This window comes from Calliopsis andreniformis, unplaced genomic scaffold, assembly GCF_051401765.1.
Source record: "Calliopsis andreniformis isolate RMS-2024a unplaced genomic scaffold, iyCalAndr_principal scaffold0022, whole genome shotgun sequence".
NCBI classification, from domain to species: Eukaryota; Metazoa; Arthropoda; class Insecta; order Hymenoptera; family Andrenidae; genus Calliopsis; species Calliopsis andreniformis.
The window spans coordinates 9,655,482-9,675,790 of record NW_027480432.1 but is presented as its reverse complement, the minus strand read 5'-3'; the positions used below and the strand labels follow the sequence as shown (position 1 = coordinate 9,675,790).

General features: G+C 34.0%; 1 protein-coding gene across 1 annotated transcript in view; it reads right to left on the bottom strand.

The window, feature by feature from the left end:
* Positions 1–20,309, bottom strand: part of LOC143186937 (uncharacterized) — a 110,091-nt gene that overhangs the window by 84,888 nt on the left and 4,894 nt on the right. The window lies entirely within an intron of this gene.

The following is a 20,309-nucleotide window of genomic DNA, read 5'->3' as shown; positions in this document are numbered from 1 at the left end:
TTTGCACGCGTTATCATACTATATAGTATACCATAAGTAATTTTAATTTTTCGTGTCTCTAGATTACATCCTACGTCAAATTCTAAATTTCAGAGTAACAGCTGTACAACATGGCGGCAAATTTGAAATAGTCAGCTTTTATTAATGTATCCTTTATTGTACTACATTATATCATATTATATTGTATTATATGACTATATTATGCTGCCTTATGGTATATTATGTTGCAATATGTTATATTAGGTTATATTCTGTTATAGTATAGTGTGTAATGAAATCGTTCTGAAATTTTCTAGAATGTATAAAAGTTCAATATTTCTCCTTTAGATTTTCATTAATATAACATAAATTATATAATGATTAAATTAACAGAAATCATTCATGCCTTTCTTGCATAAAATGTAGAAGTATAGTAAAAGACATTTATTAATGTTAAATATATATATATAATATCGCAAATAATATTATAATTTGTATAATGAAAACAAAAAAATGGTAATCTCCCACTTCAAACTCTCATTCTATGGTTTGTAATTAAATAGGAAAACAGAACTCAGTTAAATTGCAATGTTGTGTTAACTCCAACTCAAACAAAACGTTAAAAATGATTAACAGTTACGAGTGGGAAGTTTTATTTCTTCCTACGTGTTCTCTAAATATAGTTTCAAACGACTGCTGCTTACTTAATTCTATCGTTGCAACAGCGTTTGAATAATAAATAGCATATTTAAATAAAATCTCTCTTTAGAGAAAATCTGTATATAAATAAACGTGAATAATAAACAGTAGATTTAAATAAAGAAAACAGTTCAGAGGCGACATGAACCCACGCAAACGTGAACTTAATTCAATGAATGGTACATAATATAATATTAACGACAAATCAGAAGTTCGTAATGACGAGCTATGAAATATTAATATTAATTGTGTGACATTCAGTTACGCCTCAACACACAAAAGGGAAATGTTTAAGTAAACTGCATTATTTGAAATAAATTATCATTTTTTGAATCACCGAATACCTATTTAATTATATATATATTTTATTACTATTATATGAATTAATATTCTACCTTTATAAGGAAGTAAAAATTCGTCTCGTGAATAACAATTACTTCCTTTGAAAAGTTTGTCAATGATGTCATTGACATTTCAATGCATAAATGTCAACTGTACAGCTAATCGAGTATAAGTATATGCAAATCAATTTTGAATTTTTTAATTTGTTTGCAAAAAAAGTCTTCCGGCTATGGCACATTTCATTTCATTTTTCCAATCATGAATCTGAATACAAACTTATTACAACAAACACTATTCTTTGATATTTTTAAAGTAATTGATACTACATTTTTATACTTGATTAATAAGTGATACAAGACACAATTCCTTTTAGTTCAGCTTTCAAACTTTCTCTCGACTAACACTTGAAGCATATAAACTAAATAATAGACTTTCAGATATTTTTATTTATCGAGAAACAAATTATTTACTAGCGATAAGTGTTTCTGGTATATCTATCTATAAGATAACGATTTAATGTCTGTATTTGAGAGAACGTAATAAATTACTCCAAATTAATGGATGAATAGAGAAAATCCAAAGGAAACAACTACAAATAAGAATAATCGTAAGAAATACTAATTCATGATCCCTTGAGAAAGTCCTGACCATGATTAAACTTGATTGTTAAAAAAAAGTTAACTGCTAATATATGCAATTAGACTGAACTACTAAAGTAACCAACGACTAGCTCCTGAAAGATACAAAATAATAATAATAATTATTATTATTTGCAATAATTAGTCAGGTTTCTAAATATTAAATTTTCTCGTTATAGACTCGAAAGATGATTGTAGGTACATATATCAGTAATGAAATCAAGCGTAAGTATAGCTAGTGTTTATTCGGTTCTAAATCTCACATACTTAGCAGTAGCTCGCAGTTGTCTTGTCTCGTGTACCTACGATAACGGAAATTTACTTCAACCAATCTCAATAAATGGCGAAGATAATAACTACTTTGTAATGAGAAAACATTGTATCTATACGTATGAAACACTGTAGATACACATACGTAGTAGAACTTGTTACACCTCGTCTCGATTACAAAGATCAATATCTTAACTACAACTAATAAATAATCATTAATAATAGCTTCAATGTCTCTTTCTTGCAGCTTTCCTCGTCTTCCTGTTTTCTTCTTTTTTACAATTTGCTTAGCGAAACACAGGAAGTCGGTTAAATAAACAGCTATTAACAGTGACAAACGATTTTTTGCTGCATGATTTATGTAAAATTCCTTCGACATAGATTGAAATACAATATTTATAATAACATATGTCACCATATTACCATTTTATATTAGTCAAACATTAAAGTTAATATACATATGTTTGATTAAGCAAGTTTTAAAAATCTGTATATTATGGTGTAACATTATCTCATTTTACGATTTTAAGTAACTAATTTGCTGATAATTTACTTATAATTAATTTCTTTTTTTTTCATATTCGTAATTTTCGCCAATATTTTTTATAACCATTTATTTAATTGGATCTTTTGAAATAATTGTTTCTAACTCCAGTAGCTTAAACAAATCATTTGTAGAACTTTGTATGCTTTTGTTAAAGGTACTCTATGATGGGAATAGTTTTACTCTCATGTTATATCATACAACTTTTTTAATTTAAATATTTGATAACTTCAAACATCCAAATTTCTATTATATTACTACATGTAACGAAATATGTAAAATTGTGGTCAAACCTTTTTATACACCATGTATAATTATAAAATTTGTCAGTTAATTCCATCGAGAGAAATTATTAAAATATTTTAATATTTATATATTATTATAATATATATTATTAAATTATTTAAATATTTTCTCTGCATTCGAGATTTTAAATAGATATTTTCTACAATGTTGAATAATTTCTCCAGGAATATTTTATTTCTCAAGTTTCAGAGTATAATTTCCAAATTTTAATAAAATTTTTTAGTGAAATGTAATGAGTCTAAAATCGAGTTAAATTTCATTTAAGTATATATGATTTTTATTAAACTCGAATCACGTTAATTTATAGAATAGTGAACTCATAAAAACTAAATACGTGGGTACTAGAAATTACTTAAAAGACAACTTTTTTAATTTCTCTGTTTACTAAAAATAAGTCTAAGTATTCTTCAAATAAATCTGCCAAAAATAAAAAAGGTACACCAATAATAAAAACGTAATTCAAATAACCTGTCCAAATAGTATTAATAAACTGCTATCCAAAGCAGAAAATTACGTTAGGAAAAAAAAACTAGAAAAAATGACCAAGCACAGCAATTCCTCTAAAAAATCCAACACAAACTTGACTCACAAAACAGACCAAAAAAAGATATATAACTTTACCCATACTAATTTTCTTAAGAATCACGTCACGAACTTTCAGAGTCCTTATTTCAAAGAGCTCAGGCGCAGCTTTGAGACAAAGTATCCAAGCAAAAACCGATCGTCGAAGCGAGAACGCGCCCTAACGGCGCAATTTCAATTTCCATCGAGGCGTTCGCAGATCCTGCGAAAGGTGGATGGAAATTGTTATCACGGACGCAGGGCCTATATTGGAATAAATTAACACGCACGAGGGGTCGACGGCGAAACGGCTTCATCGTGTAATCGAGAAAAATCCGTAATGCCACGTCCCGCGGTGCCACGGCCTGTATCTGTTCCGTGCGTCCCTGTCGTTAATGCATAATGCACCGACGCGTCCCGCGCGTATACGAGCTATCAGACACGATCGTTTTCCCGATCATTAATCGATCGCATGGGGCATTAGATTAAAGGGACGCTCGTCGCCGCGGCTGCGCAAATTATGTCTCGCGGCGTCCAACGATCACTGGTCCCAGCGATTTTCACCCTACAATATGTTGCGCTTTTTCTTGGCTCCGTCGCCGCGAGAACCGCGGGGAAAAAAAGTTAAAAGGCACCGCTACTTTGCTGCTCCCTTTCGCTGGGAACTGGTGCTTATTCTGGCAACCGTGTCTCGTATGCGAAAAATGGGCCACTTCGAGATGTACACACGGAGAAAATATAACACCACAATTGCAGAGGACTTCGGGCATTTCGGCTGAAGTGCTCGGGGAGATGTAGTCGAGGCACAGCAGCCTTGATGCTCAAGCTGTTTTGGCTTTGCGGTGGTAAGTCATATTTGTGGTATTTCTGTTCAGTAGTGTGTGAACAGTTGACGTGACTTAAGGGTAAGGTTAGTATACCGAAAAGAATGGCCAGCATAATGCGACTTAAGATATTCTAGCTTGCCTGTGTATGAGCAATATTGGCGGAATTCTTTTTCTGCGCAGTGGGAACCATTAATATTTGGACATGGTGTTATTTACATATTTATTACATATCTGGTAAATATATACTTGACGTAGTTGATTGATATATTTGACACTCTCAAAAAGAAAAATAAACTAGGATATCCAATTATTGCTGCTCTAGAGTACATATTTTAATTATTTTAGAATCGTAAATAAATCTTTCCATATTCTGAATAAGGTACTTTACCCATGTTTTTGTATCTGTACCTAGTTCTCTGCCTCCTTTCAAATTAAAATCATTTATTAAAACGGATCTTTTATACATAAACTGAGAAATTATCTTTTTTTGTTTGAGTTTACTTGTTAATATGTAATATCAAAAGAAAGAATTATACTTTGAATACAAATTTTTTTAAGAATGATTTTAATCTGAAGGCAGAGAATAGGTATTGGCACAGAAATACGGACAAGTAACTTTGAAAAAGTAAATAAATCTACCTACTAAGCATCCCACGAGAAGTCTCCTAGAAAGCACTGTCCCTAATGGTTTTTAGAGGACTTCTCATGGGACACGTACAATACATATTGTAAGTGGGTATAAAGAAATTAGTGTGACAGAAGAAAGGAGAAGCATTAACTTCTTTTCTTACAGTACATTTTAGAATGTACACATTAGAGTTAATTCCTACGAAATGAAAATATATAAACTGACTAATTAGTATCTAGAAACCGTTAGTAACGAACCATTAGCTACACAAAGATTAAACGATTTCACCTTTTTTGCTGAATTTATAAATTACGCATACTCCTCTTTTCTGAATTCCTATATTACACGAAACATTCACCAAAGGTACATTGGCATTTATTCACAACCAATGAATAAACATTGATTCTAAAGTCCCTCGGCAAAGAATCAGAAAATCCAGTCCTATTCAACAACTGCGATTGACGATAGAATGAAAACAATTGTTTCCACCTTTAATCAATTCATCCTTGAAAAGGTTAATGAAACATTAATGAAGATGTAGGTACATACACTTCTACACTTCATGCGTAGAGTATACAAGGGTAGCCTATTCAAAAAGTTTCGCGACACCCTATAGATACACTAACTCACGAAGATCAGCAAGCAACAAATAGGGTATGTGTTCAGCGATTTCCAATGCAAACAACTACAACTCGAAACCCTCAGCAGCAACACCGTCCCATTCATATACATAACATGTTCCTCTTATTTTGCACTGCAAATTAACTCCTCTTCTTCTGACAAGTAATTAAGAATCGCCCTGTATTATGTATTAATTAATATATTAGTTTCACGTTGGCTCGACGAGAAAAATGCCATTGGCGTGGCAATCGATAGCAAATCAAGCACCGGTTTAATAAATGCCAGCTGAATATGTCGACGAAGTTACGCTGTACCGGTTTAACGTTAAAATATTCATTAGGCGTAGCGACAGCCGCGATATTTTCCGTTCGGCTCCACGTGTGAGCTGCGCACGCGCGCCTGCGCCCAATGTTACACGATGTAACGCGATGTAACGGCCCCGCAACCAATGACAATACGCGAGAATCGTCTTATGCCGTGTTCACACTGACAGGCGTACAAGTTGACAAAACTTGTCAAGGTAAATGTCTCAATAGTTGACCATGTTTCGATACTTGAACGCTAATGTTAATTTTATTTCATTTTAGGCTTGAATTCTACTATATTAGGTATACCTTTAAAGATAAGAACTAGTGTCATAACTTAATATTCTCAGTTATTGGAACATCATGCTTCAAGCATCGGGACGTACAGTTTTGGGTTGTTTTCTTACTGGGACATTTGATATCTTCAGCGTTATGGTATTGAGACATTTAATTAATCCAAGTTAATGGTTTTGGCGCAAAGTTTTGGTTTTTTTTTTTCTTAAACACATTGAAGCACTGTTGCATTAGTTTTTATTTGGGTGATTTGGTCTCAATTCAAACCTTTCTGGAAGAAACCACCTGTGATCGAACTTGTTATTGAGACATTTACCTTAAAGATCAAGTCTTCAGAGTTCTAAGCTACAACCTTAAGCTTTAGAGTAAGGAGCTTGTTTCTGAAGCACAATGATGAAGTAGCTCTAATAATTAAAATAAACCTACTTTATTAAATTTTATACGAATAAAATTTCTGTGCAAGGTGGGACTTTTTATTTTTTAAAATTCCGTGTTTCAAAATTCAAAGAATTAATTAAGTTAACAAGATTTATTTCTACGAATTTAATCAAAACAGTCTTCATTTTTATATTATATCTAAGTTTTGGTTTCTTAAGAAAATATAAAACAAATTTTGGTCCCCCGCTTCATACTCTGAAGGTTTTGGATAGTAACTAAATTACCAGCTTTTAAGAATAATTGTTCACTTGAAATACTCGTAGCAGAAGCTGACAGAATATCCAAAACCATTCGATTTAAAGTAAAGAAAGACATTTTCTAAGGGTTTAATATTGTAGTATTAATAGTGTTCACTATATTCTGTTTTTTTCCTTAGAACTTCTTTTTTATGAATTAAGCTCTAAGGAATTGGTATAGATACCTTTAATAAGAGCTAAATGGTTGAGATTCGATAAAATGCAACAGTCTTAAAAATACTTGTTTTCTTTTTATAAAAAAAGCAAGTATATAAGTCTGAACTACAGCATTAAATACTGTCTTTTTTTTAAACTACATTTCTTGACCTGGCGCTCAGCAAGTCTTAGGAACTGTCCATCCCATTAACTCCAAATTTCGAAATATTATTCATATTATTCTTCCTATTATTCCCTTATATTCGAAATATAATATTATTTTTATAAAATTGACTGTAATTATAGCCAACAACTTTATGATAAATTGTTAAGCTATCATGAACGTTTAAATTTGATGTTTTTAGTGGAAAAAGAAATATTTATTTTAGAAATCCACAATGTACTCATTTTTCAAAATTATTCATAAATCGTGCGTTACTCTTTAGATACATCTAGGAAAGGAATAAAGTCCCAAATGTGAAATTAATCAAATAACAGTCGTAACAGTCTACAATGTTGTATCATTCCGTCACTTTATAATTTCAACGATTGAAAACTGTCGATTGATAAGAAACAAAATAAAAATCTCGCAACATGTTTACTAGTCACCGCAATGTAATAACCGTGAGAGAAGAACAAAGCGCAAGAGTCACTTTATGTCATGTTCCCTGCTCAATATTTGTGCCAATTGTTAGATCAGCCATAGATTTTTCATAGCATCGATTTACAAACATTTTATGACGTTTTTTATTTCTGCTTTGCAATTTCTTTTGCGGTTCTCTAGCAGTTTACGACCGCTTTTATAACCCGCATTCTTTCGCAGCGAATAAACGCTCAATATCTTCAATCGCCAAGCCGTGGAAACTGCCTTTGCCAAAAATATCCTTCTGAATCTTATCTTCGCAGATATCGCCACAATTAATATAAATGTATGTCTACATATATCTCACACGAAAAAACGATGAATTTCTTTTACAGAAATAGCAGCTGACTTCTTTGGTGTATTATAATCAGTTTTTTTATATTTTTTTTCTTTTTGTTTTGCATAAATCGAAGGAACTTCATGCGACAACACCGATTCTGACGAATACTGATAGGAAGGTAAAAGAGTCGAAACAGATAATGATTATTGAGATAACGATTAAAAGCAAAGACAAATATGTTTTATCAGAAGTTGAATGGGAAATATAGATTCAATGAATTGCCTATTTTTAGCACTAGGAAACGACTCTAGCATAATAATTACGTATTTTCTATTGGCTTTTAAAATAGAATAACTGCTTTCTGTCCTAGATTAATTTTTACTGTATTATTGGTTTATTGTGACGTATCTACTATTAATACATATGCAACATTGACTATATTTCAGAAAGAATTCTTTACCATGAAGAATCCAATAAACCTTATTGAGAATTATATCATACAACGCATTAAATGGAGCAAACATTTTTTACATGCAACTGGCCAGAAAACATAGGTTTCTGTTAGCAAGGATGTTTAACTGTAACTGTAACTAAAATCTAAGGTAAAAAAGAAAAATATGGCTGAAATAAAAAGAACACATACACATTATCTATGATGTCATTAAAACTTCCACAAACAACAGTTAAACGTGAGTAATATTTTTGCCAACCACTTAACACTTTTGTAAAAATTAAAATAAATAAAATTCTTTAATGCTGTTAATAGTGCCTATTACTTTTACCCATTGCCTGTAATTGCAATCTGCCCGATTCCTCTTTTATAGCGTGTTTACACAAAACACTATTTTTCCCTAGAGTAGTTGAGCAGCTGATATAGGTCAATGATTTGTTATTCAACATAAGCATTTTAGCTAATATTTTAGATATTAGAAAATATGAAATATGTAAACAACAAATTAAATATTATTAAACTTTCACAGATGGAGTATTTTTCCTAGCAGAAGTAGTGTACAAGAAAAAATATAAAGGACTTATTACAGTAACTTAAAAATTATTTACAAGAATTCTCCTAACCAAAGTTTCTAGTAAGACTTTTTACTTAGATCACTGTCATCACCTGTACTCCACTGGTTAAAGTACAATAATCATTGCAATGTATTCTAAATTGAACTACTACTAAAAGAGACAATTTCCATAAAGAGGATTCTCTCTTAGGCAGCTTCACGTTTAAAAAACCAGGATAAAGTAATTTTTACTCACTAATAACCAAGGAGTTGACACATCTTTGAAACACAATAAGAAAAGAAATTGTATGAAAAAATGAAGACCCTACAATGTGTCCAGAATCCTTCACTGAAGGGTTAAACACTAAATGCACATGAAATTACCCTAACTCGTATAACCAAACCTGAAAAAATGGCTCATATTTACGTCAATACCCTACATATGCAAATGTACACCTAGGATAGAAGAATATTTGTCTTAAACACCTTTCACTGTTTCGAGAATACAGTTAACAGCTAGGACTTGAAGATTGTTCCACACAGGAGAAGTCAAGTATTCAAATTTCAGAATCCGATGAATCAAACCTGACCACTGTTTCCTGAAGCAGTAACCAGGAAGAAAAATAGTGGAAAAGCCTGGTGTGAAAAGCCTTGATAAGAGAGCCATTGAACCTCGGAAGCGATCGTAAACGCAAGGAATGCAGGTCCACGTTCCTCGCGGCTGTTACGACACCGCTTTATTAATTCGTCGACTCTCAAAATAAGAAACGCAGGTCGGCGATTAATTGCCAACAGGTCTAGACAGCTTTTTTTTTATCCCGTCACCGAATTCATTTCACCGAAGCAAGGACATCAAGAGAGGAGATTAAACGCTTGATAATTGAAGCCAGCCCTCAAAGGATTATGTCTCCTCGATGCTCCTAACGACCGAGTTTAATGATTCGTATGAAATGACGGAAGAAATCTTTTATCCCACGCTCTAACGTGTCTTTTGGAAAGTTAAAAACTTGAGTGTCGCGCAGAAGAGTCATGTATTAAGTCATCCCATAAATCATGCCTCCGAAAATCATTTTATTCTTAAAGAAATTAACACCCTGTGATTACACTTGATTTTCGTACCTTTTGTGGTCACTCTAGGTCCATTTTGTTCGTGGCTATTTGTTCTACTGTTCTAAGTCTTCAGAATATCTGAAAAAATTCTGGAATACTTGCTAAAGTCTCTATTTTAATGTACCATCGCTAGCTGAGTCAAATGTTTGTAGGATTAATTCGGAAAAATAGCATTTCCTTTAAAAGATATTTAAGAGCAAAAATTTGTTTATGAACAAAATGGGTTCACTGTACTCATGGAGGGTTAATTAGTAAGTGTATTATTATTCCTAGTCGTAGCTATGTTCGATATTACATTCTATTACCGTTTCCTACCCATCAGACATTTTTTGAGGCTCTTCTTCGAAGGGTTCTTGCTTTTTTTTAATTAAAACGTGAAACAGGAAGCAGCGTTACTTATGGGATGACCTAATACATTTTCTATAGAGAAAACGGTCCGGCGTACCAGTTTCGCTAAAGCAATTAGTTTAATTGCTCTCCAGCTAGTCGATGCTACTATATGTGACGTAAACTTTAATCGAACTTCTTCTCGTAAAGTAATGAGTTTATGGGTTTTGACTCGTCAGGGTCATTCAGATAACCCTTGCTATGCTGCTTAGCTACCTGCTGGTATACCTATGTTTGGGATTGTGAGTGTTTAGAAAATTCATGAAACGGCCCTGAACGATCAAAACTTGTGAGCTATATCATTCTGTCGTGCTATCAATTCAGAAACTCGTGTGACTCAGCCCCATTAATAAAACTGTTATTTTAGCGACAATTTAGATAATGTGTTAATTGTGCCTTTTCGGTCTACAGTCACTATGAAAATTCTTTTTTAAACTTATCATGTACTTAACCTGATAAAAATCACCCAGAATTTTAGAAAATGCGTATAGTACTATAAAGTTAAGTAATTTTTACGAAAAATTCATGTTCTATGGGATCACATATGGTTAGTTTCAAAAATTTAATTTATACTAGTTTCGTTTTCCATAAAAAACCATTTATCCTCATTAGCTGTGACTTCTTCTAGCTCGATCTATTTTCACTATGACACGTCTTTATTTGTTTTAAATTATCCAAATTTTTACATTCAACTTATCAAGAATGAAAATAAATATAGTAATAATTAATCAATTATGTACTTATTTAAAATAAGTATGGCAAAAAAATTCAGATCCCATAGGATAGTATATAGTAACTTAAAAAAATCTACAATTTATAGAATTTTGCTTTCCATAAAAAATATAATGTTTCCTCATTAGTACTGATTTCTTTCTAATTTCCAGTGACAAGTAGAACTAATAAAATTTCTATCTTTTTTACAATTAGGTAAAATATCTTCATTGGTTTAGAATATGGGTAACTGTACCGCAAATGAGGCTCCAGAAAAGGAACCTCCACTTTCTCGTGAAAACCATGTTTACAGAACAAGCATGTGTACGCCCATAGATAATCATGCAAGTACATAGGCTGAAACTGGTAAAAAACAGATCAGAAAGTTTCATTTCGTGTTTAATTATATTACACGCTTGGTCAATGGTACAGAACCTACACTAGAGGCAGTTTTGTTAAATATTCAAGCTACTTATAGCATACTGGTACCCTATCAGTTATTTATCCTAAGATAAATAAAAAAAAACTACGTTAATAATCGATGAAACTGTCCCTTCATAATTTGAACCTTTTGTGGACCAAGCATACGTTACTTATTCACATATAGCATTTTCTCATTATAAACTCATAGATATCCTCTCATTTTATGGAATTATGTTCTCAGTTTTTCATACTTTCACCTTTAACGAAATAAAATCGAGCTATTAATGCATAAATTGGTCTCAGGAAGACGTTACATATTTTTGTAAGTTTCCTCGCGTATATTGAGGATCGAGTTTATAACGAATAGATGTTGACCATATCTTACTGTAAATTTTTTACCCCAAAATGGGAAGAATTATATTCGAAGAAAAATGACGAGTGAACTTTTATTCACTCTAAATGAAAAATTTTTTGAATAAATAAATATCTATTTCATTATTAATTCAATATGTTAAGCCATTTTTATGTAGACAAAATATTCTACTAAGAAGAATTAAATTGAATAATTATCATAAATAAATATTTATTAACTAAAATTAGTGTAAAATAAAACTTGAACTTTATCTGTACAACTATTTAAATAATTTTTTGATAGTTATTTGAATAAATGACTCGAATAAAGAAAAAAAAATTATTCAAATAAATAAACGGAATAATCTTTCCTGAATAACGAACAATTCTTATCTAAATTGTTATTGACACGACTAAAAGAAACTTCAAATAATTATCTCGGATAAATATTTATTTGAAATAATTTAAATAATAAGGTCTAATTCTATTGAGTTTAACGTATTCTATTGTATATACAAAAGTAAATATTTTTATATTGCTCCAATTTGTGAATTAAATTTTGCCCATTTTTCATTTTTTCAGCGTTTTGCATTGTAATTTTTTCATTAACGTAATTCTTATTAATAGTTATATCGAAAAGAAAATTAACGAATTTTTTAGTTACATGGATAGTAATGACAACTTTCACTTTTATATGCGCAATAACTTCATGGAACGTGATTTAGTGACTAAATTGTTATTAAATAATCAAAGAAAGTGCGTGATAATATTCTAGTTACATAAATAGAAAATAAAATGTTTTCGTGAAATATTTTATATCATTTTCCTGTCCTGAACTACCATAAATCTACCAAGTAAACTTATTTAACATAAATAGTGATTTTCCAAGTCGTTTTTTCATTTCTCTCTGTAAAGCTAATAATCCATAAGCTGTTGACACAGCCATAAACAGCAGAAACAAAAAAGAAATAATGATTCTCAAATACATGTGCAAGTTTGTGTTTAAAAAATGACTCAGCCACAAAATAAAGTCAAGCCTGACACTCTCTTGCGTGAGAACCAGACTACAGGAGGTTCCAACTTTCATAATTTTTTACTTTTAGAACATCGTACAGGAGAAATCCTGACAAGATACTTCATTGATGTAGATTACTATCGATTAAAGTTATTAATACTCAAGATAAGTACATAAAATACCCTGTAGGACAAATGTTTTCCCACAATATCTTACACGCTATTAACAGATCCGATAAAATCGAATACTATTAGTCTCGTGTGTGTGTGTAACAATAAAACAATAGAGTGATTTGTAAAGATCTAATACAGCAGTTAAAAATAATGAAACTTAAAATATTGACACTGTCAACAAAGTCATTGGCGATTTTATACTAATATAAATTTGCCGTTTCTGTTGATATAATAGAGCTCATGAGTTTTGGCCAATCAGAACCGTTGCAGAGTACATATCCCTATTACACTGCTTGACTCACGCAACTCGTGCAGCTAATCGGTGCATGTACAAACTTGGAGCATGAGAGTCGAGTTCCCTTTTATTACTCCTCGCAACCTCAAAAACTAGCGGACTCTAATACATTAAACTGATGCATCTAAAATATTATACTTTTAAATAGAACTTCAAAAGCGCGAAATATCTTTAAAACATCTCATACTTAAACAAAATATATTCTACGTGATTCAGTACACTCTACCCAACTGAATAAGCAGGAAAACGACTGAGTGATAATTTTCTAGAACCTCAGACATCTAACAGAAGACCTACCCTAGTTGGGTCATAGCATTTAGTAGTCTATACTCTGGATAGCTAGCTTTGTGAAAATTGTGGCTATCCTCCAACATTGTATAATACAAGACACTTCTTTGCACTTCTTCTAAGAAGAAGGAATCTCCTGAGAAATCTTAGAACAAAATGCAAAGAAGATTGAACCAGTGTCTTGACCCACAAATATTAGAACTGTCTACAGTTTGAGATGGAGTTCAGGGAACCATTGAGAACTTTTGTTCATCTTCATTTATAAAAACTGGCAATGGAACAAAATTTAATGTACAGTGTCGCTCTGCCTATTTCAAACATTGAAAAAGGAACGAAATTTTATATGCACTAACCCAATACATAATTTCTTTTAGATATTTGCTGCGAAGTACCTCAACGATAACTATGCAAAGTCTGTGACGCTAGCAACGATGACGACAAAGGAGCGTATTTGTCTCTGGCAATCGAGTCGACACTATTTTCGCCAATCCTTTCAAGGGACGCGAGAAATAGCGGGCATAACTGTTGCTCACAGTCCTTATCGCGTTGTCAGTCTACCGTAAACTTGACTTTACGAGCAGTGCACAGTTGCAAGCCAGCCACGACGCGTAGCTTTTCCGCGGTTTCCTTCGCATTTTGCCTCTTGTTGCAGTATAACGGTTCCCCGTCGAGACTTGTCTGGCCTGCTCAACCGAAAAATCAAGACCCTCTTGACAGACTAGCAATTTTTTACTGTTATGCAAAAAACCAGTATTCACGTCGTTACATTTATGCAGAAGGTGGACAGTTGGGTGTACCTTCATAAGAAACTGGGAACATGTAGTTATGTAGAGTATAGAGTGTATTCGTTACGAAATTGTAAGTAATTGTAAGTCGGTAGAAGCAACAAGATTATTCGTAGAATAGGATTTATCATTTTTTAACTTATTCGTTGATAACTTACTTTCATTATACTGAAAACGAACATCAAGAAAAATGAGAAATTAATTGTAAGCAAGAAGAAGGGTAGTGGCGAGTTTATGATGAAAAAATATTGTATAGTATTTTAATGCCATTGACTCATGAATTCATGACAAATTTTGCTCTCACGTCAGACCTGCTATCTTGCATCATTAATGAAATAAATGAGAGTGACGTGACATGAGTTCGCTAAGAAACTTATTCTTTGCTCGCTATAAATGCCAAGAATATTAACGGTCAGAGTCATTTTCAGTTAGAAAATCAATTTTGATATATTTTTACCTTAATTTAGTCCAGCAACAAATACACAAATAAATAGCAGTTTGTTATAAATATAGAAACACTTTCATTGATAAAAATTGAGTACTTTATCCTTTTTCGGTAATACTCTCCAGATGAAAACTTCCCTATTCCCAACTGCACACTAAATCCAGTACAGAAAATCCAGTAGTCTTATTAGTTCAATAATAAACGCCAACTATAGATGTCTATAGACATCCACTGAACACTTTGTATTGATCACGAAAATGCCTATAAGCACCAATAGTAATCAAAGGATTAATAGTACACTTTGGCAACAGCTTCATTGCAAGAACTGCGTGAGAGGTTGGGTCTTGTCCTATTTTCAAACCAAGGCAACTCTCGTCTGGTTTGGTAGCCTCCAACTGGGTCCAAACTCTGACCTACACACTGAGATCCAGGACACGTAGTCACGACTGCACGTTGTCTCAATTTGTAGATAACTTTTGAATCCTAACAACTATAAAATTGCCAGCGCGCACCTGCTCACTGATTATAGGACTAGAGTCATTAGAGTCCTCATAATACCACATGTTCATTCCAAACGATGCATATTCACAACCCATTACCAGAAGCTATGCCAGCGGCAAAGCAGCGCTACTTTCTTCGTGGTACCTGGAATATCATTCGGGACTCGATTTCTCCAACCTGTCATGTTAATTAGCTCAATCGCTAAGGCAGAACGAAAACAAAACACGACATGGAAGGCTTGTGCTTCACGCAGAAACGATTACAAATGCCTTGATACAGAGATTCCATGGATGCTATCAGGAATAAGCGATTCTGCAAAGCTACCTTCCCTATTAATCCTTCGGATTCCGCGAATGGTAAATTGATATCGGCCCACTTCTTTCCACGAATTCGAGAAATTGATCGTGAAACGGAATTCTCATTCCCCATGGGGTTCCCTTGGTCTTAGGTTCCAAAACAATTCGTTGAACCTGGCAAACACTTTGCGACTGTTTCCGTTTCTTTGCCTACTCACATTCCTCCGTATTTTCGTCTTCCAAGAAAAGGTTACTGTTATTGTTGTCGCTTATTATTTATAATCTCTAGATTGTTTATTTTTATTCACTGAATCCGCTCAAAGCAGCATCACGGTCTGATGTGCTTAGGATAAAAGGTACGTTTATGATTGCTACTCTTTGTAATTGCACGCCTATACTAGCCTAAGTGTGTTTATGCCTTCATGGAAGCTTATGGTTACTACTCTCGTAACGAATACTATTATGGGGATTATGAGAGCTCTATCTTGATGCCTCATTTGTTTTACTTCTTCCGCCATGCGCGGAGGCCACGGCTCTGGCTTTTCATTACGCCGCTTTTCTAGATTTGGTGCTCGCAGGCCAGATATATCTGTCAAGAGGATGCTTTCTTATTTATCTGAGAGCATTATGCTGGGGGATTTCATGTGTACACGTGTGGTCTGTTAATGTGTTTCGATCCCAGTGGAATTTTACTACATCGTTCTGTCGGAGCTGGTCTATACCTGTACCACAGTTTTTGCTTCCTACTTTTACGGTTTTTTCTCTTAACTGCTGGTTTAGGGTTAAGGCTGAATGAATTCGTTTGCATAAATCAGCAGGCTTTAAACACAGTGACGACGTTTGCTATTGTTGCAATATTGTCACTCGTCATATATTCTATTATGCCTTGCTTACCTTCTAATGTGTTAGCGATTATTGCTTATTGTTGGTTTGTGGAATAAAATATGGAAATGGCTTCAGAAATAATTTTAACATAAAGAGAGGATAAATAGAGTTATTGTACACACTACTACCTCTAACTTTTTCCTAAACTTTTTCATTTTTAATTTTGCAGTATTTTCGTTGAATGAACCTACTTGGAAAATCAACCAAGTTGCAACCTCATGCAAAACGACACTTGAATGGATCTTGAACACTCTTTCCATAATCAATCTTAATTTTACCATATTCAAATTACAATTCTGAAATTTATTAACTTGTTCATGTAAATATTTAGATGTAAATTGCAAAACTTTCCAATTTTAAACTTTCTTTGAACCAAACATTTCTTTCTACTTCTGGTTTCCAATACCTCGAACTCTGTAGTTAAGCTCCGAGAACTTAATGAACATGAGTCTATCTCGGTATAATATCTAAGGATTAAAAGTTAATATTTTATAATAACGTCTACTTTCTAACCATATTCAGAATCATTATTTTGTATTTAATCCCATAGGACTCAAACTTCGCTCTGAACTTCTGATCTAACTCCAGTGAGCAGCAACAGCAAGTTAACCATATTTCTTAACAGTCCCACACACGAGAGCTATCAACGACATTGAAACGACTGCGTGATTTCTCTATTATTGCCGTTACCGTCATTGTCACTGTCACCGTCCACTCTGTCCTCGACGAAGAAGAGAGAACCGTGAAATCCTACGCGGAATTCCTCGGCGCGCCAAATGAATCTCTATTCATGCCGCTCCCCAAGCGCTCCAGCTCCGCGATCGTAACTCGTTAACTTCCGCGGTTAATTACATCACGGTCAATGACGTAAGGCAGAAATCATCTGCATCAGGCTCGCGAGGTATGTGCGAAATTATCCGGGAATATTTTCGCGTTGGTCATTCCGCGATGATTCCTCTGGCCGCGGCAGCGTAACAAATTACGCGACCGACGCCTCCGTTACAATTGCCCGATCCATCCTCGCGTTTAGGACTCGTTATGAGCCGACGGATATCGAGAATATACTTATAAGCGCGCAGCCGCGGGATATAACGGCACCCATCGCGCTCCAGCCACCACGACGAATAATATCGCGCTGCAGAGAACACGCTTCGGCTCTTGAGCTAGGCGGTCACTGGTGGCTCCGTTTGAACGACCCTGAGTACACCTGCCTCGGGTGGAAGGCAACGTTTCTAGTGGGAGTGCGCTGTGGATAGTCTTTTAGCGAAATAACTTTTCAGCTACCAATAGAAAATGGTAAGAAAAAGACTTAAAATTGTAGAAGCTTAGGAAGGAGTAAAAGGATAACACAAATCTTAAAGGTCTTTAGGATTAGGTAAACCTAAAGCTAGTATTTCGACGAAAAATCAACAGTATTTATGTTTTCGAAATTGTAAATGAATCCTTTTGGGAGACATCGAATGAAGTGATGAATTGAAGAATAGTACAAGTCCAAAATTAGCCAGTTTCAGTAATCCTAAAACTGTATTTGAATTCCACAGGCAAAGTGTATTGACTTGTAGAACCTGACAAATGGCCCATATTTGGGCAAACCTCACCCTCTATAGGTTAAATCACACACAAATCAAGTGGGCTTCATACAGTATCACTTTGGAGTCCAGATATGTAAAGTACATATGGTGGAATCAAATACCTCAAAATGTGGTTTCTGGACTTATACTGTTCTTCAACTCATCGATTGAACTATGAACAAAAGAACTGCTTTAGAAGTATCTTAGTTCAAGGTTATCAGTAAAAGTAGTTGGTAGACGCAAACCTAGTGTCTACATGTAGCTTCCTACATCATTTGACCTGAATCCTTTGGACATTGTTACATGGTGACACTTAAAAACTATTCTACCCATCGTTGATAAATAATATCAGAACAGACATAGGAGGAATATTTGAAAATGCACCTAAGAATTTTGTATCAAAATGAAAGGCAGCCAAAGTTTCATATTTTTTATCAAAAAAATTAATTGCAGAACGTATATCCCTTAGATGGACACTTGAATGGATATTGAGTACTACATACATATACATAGTTGCTTAAATAGAATTAATAGTGTCTGACCTTGAATTAGGAGAGGAATAAGCATTGGCCTTTTTGAAGAGCAAAGTGCTTCAAACTACTCATTGCCACCAGTCGAGCACGTGATACTATGAACTATGAAACAGAGTGAGAGAACTGTTGCAACTCTTTCCCGACGAAGTAATACAAGATTGAGATTGGTACCGTGTACAAAAAAGCGAGACGCAATAATAAAAGATACTCCAAAAAACTGAAGAATGTTCTCTTGGTTTCAGAATATTTTGCTCTCAACTGTAGGAACCAAATCACAGTTGGAACAAAAGTTATGGTCCTAGTATCATAAAAGAGGGAGAAACCTCTCGCTTTAACACATATGGAATTTTATGCTAGATGGTGTAATCATGCTACGTGCCTTCTAGATATAATACATTCACAGATTGCCTTCGCCATACCTCTATTACTCATGAAAGCCTAGCTCGCGTGCTCTTGATCATCCTCTGTTGCTGCTAGCTAAAAAATGCTCCAGGGGACAACTAGTTGCACACGACTGGCTTAGATAGGCCCTAGCTTTATTACTTGGGAATGAAACTCTGTCGACGCAACTCCTCGCGAAATTACGTGTTTGCACGGGAACAACGCATCCCGCAAATGCTGTCAGATTCTATTTCAACAGTACCTAGCGTGGAAAACGCTCAATAAGCGTCGCTACTGTGCGTTTGCATTTCTGTCCGATCGTTTCTCAACGTATATGATCCCCAAGAATTCTCCGTCTTTCCTGTGATTATTAATTACAGTCCGCCTGTGGCTGATTCCCCTCTTGATTCGAGCGTGGAACGTGCGATCACTCTTCGAGTGCTATGTAATCGCCACGTTAATGGTCTGTCGAGTTCTGGTCAGTATAGAAGAGGTACAGGGTAGGCCTATCATGAAGTGCAAGATTTTGGTATGTCATCTAAGGATTGATGATTCACAAAATGGTACAAACTTAGACTGTTAATGACGAGGATTGCAAGAATTAGAAGCTGTGATGATACAAAGAAGACTATTTTTAAACTTCTCAGAGTTAACAATTAGCTATAAGAGAACTCAAATGAAACGATACATTGAGACACTTAGAGTTGTCTGATTCTCAAAGGAATAACACAGGGTGATATTAATAAAAAGAACATTTTCTTGTTATGTATCGTAACTTCTTTTTCTAAGGTAAGTTATGCAATTGTATTAAAAGGACAAACATATTGAATAATTGCTACAACTTAAGCAAAGCAAATAATATTTAAAATAATAAAAACAGTTTAAGTAGTACATTTTAAATGTCCTCTGCAGAACACATCAGACAACTCTCCCCAAGCATTTGACTATCAATGTAACAATCTGTCTGAAAAGAGAGGAATGAAACACAGCGATGAACTGTTGCAAAAGTGGTTAAGTTGTGCGACGAAAAGTGACTATGACGCTGGGGTACTTAAACTAGGGCAATCAAGGACCCCACCTGATGATGCACATATTTTACGTTCCCCATCTCGTGACAGATGTCCCGTGACAGCGTTAAACGGTGTCATAGAGAGGAGAAGCTTCAACTAATAATTCACATTTGGTGATGTCGACGTTTTAAATATGAAAGCCTATGAACTTCCTTCCTTTTCTGACCAAAGCTGTCCATACTAACAATAAGAGATTGAACTTGGACTGTTTTGCTTCTTGTCCTGTAATTATGAGTATACCAATTCGTATCAGGGGAAATACTTCTATTTTGGAGTTTTCTCATTGTCATGAAATGTCAAGATATCGGTTTGACCAAG